Source organism: Octopus bimaculoides, chromosome 7, assembly GCF_001194135.2.
Source record: "Octopus bimaculoides isolate UCB-OBI-ISO-001 chromosome 7, ASM119413v2, whole genome shotgun sequence".
Lineage (NCBI taxonomy): Eukaryota > Metazoa > Mollusca > Cephalopoda > Octopoda > Octopodidae > Octopus > Octopus bimaculoides.
Window position 1 is genome coordinate 109,396,612 of NC_068987.1, and position 831 is coordinate 109,397,442.

An 831-nucleotide genomic window follows, 5' to 3' on the forward strand; every position below is an offset into this window, starting at 1 on the left:
TTTTGCCGAACCACTAAGTTACGGGGACCTAAACGCACCAGCATCGGTTGTCAAGCGTGGTTGGGGGGGGGGACAAACACAGCACACACATATATATATACGACGGGCTTCTTTCAGTTTCCGTCTACCAAATCCACTCACAAGGCTTTGGTCGGCCCAAGGCTATAGTAGAAGACACTCGCTCAAGGTGCCACGCTGTGGGACTGAACCCGGAACTATGTGTTTGGTAAGCAAGCTACTTACCACACAGTCACTCCTGGACCAATAATAATAATAATAATAATAATAATAATAACAACAATAATAATAATGATGATGATGATGATGATGATGTCATTTATTTGCCACGAGGGCGAAGGATGAGGAGGACATACAAATACGGACATGAAGTGTTGGGGTTTACATATAATAATGAAATGATAATAAAAAGGAAAAAAGGAAGTAAGTACAGAAGGGACATATGTGTAGCATACAAATGTAGGAAAAACTGGTGGGGAGAATGATAGAAGTGCGGCCCTCCTGATACAGGAAGGCTTCTAGGAATAATCGAGGAACCCCACTGTCCGAGATTTCCCTGAATCCCCAGGAGCAAGTGCCCACTCCAATTCCTTCTTTCCGACTCACTGGCCTACACTCAGAGAGGTCCCCTCCACGCTCGCCATTTTGTCAACTTTCACCCACTTCTTTTATTTGCCGCTAGGGCCAGGGCGGGGGGGGATTAGTAATAATAATAGCCGTAACGACAATGATATAAGTACTAACGACAACAACAAAAACAATGATAATTCTTTCTACGATAGGCACAAGGCCAACAATTTAGGCGATTTCACC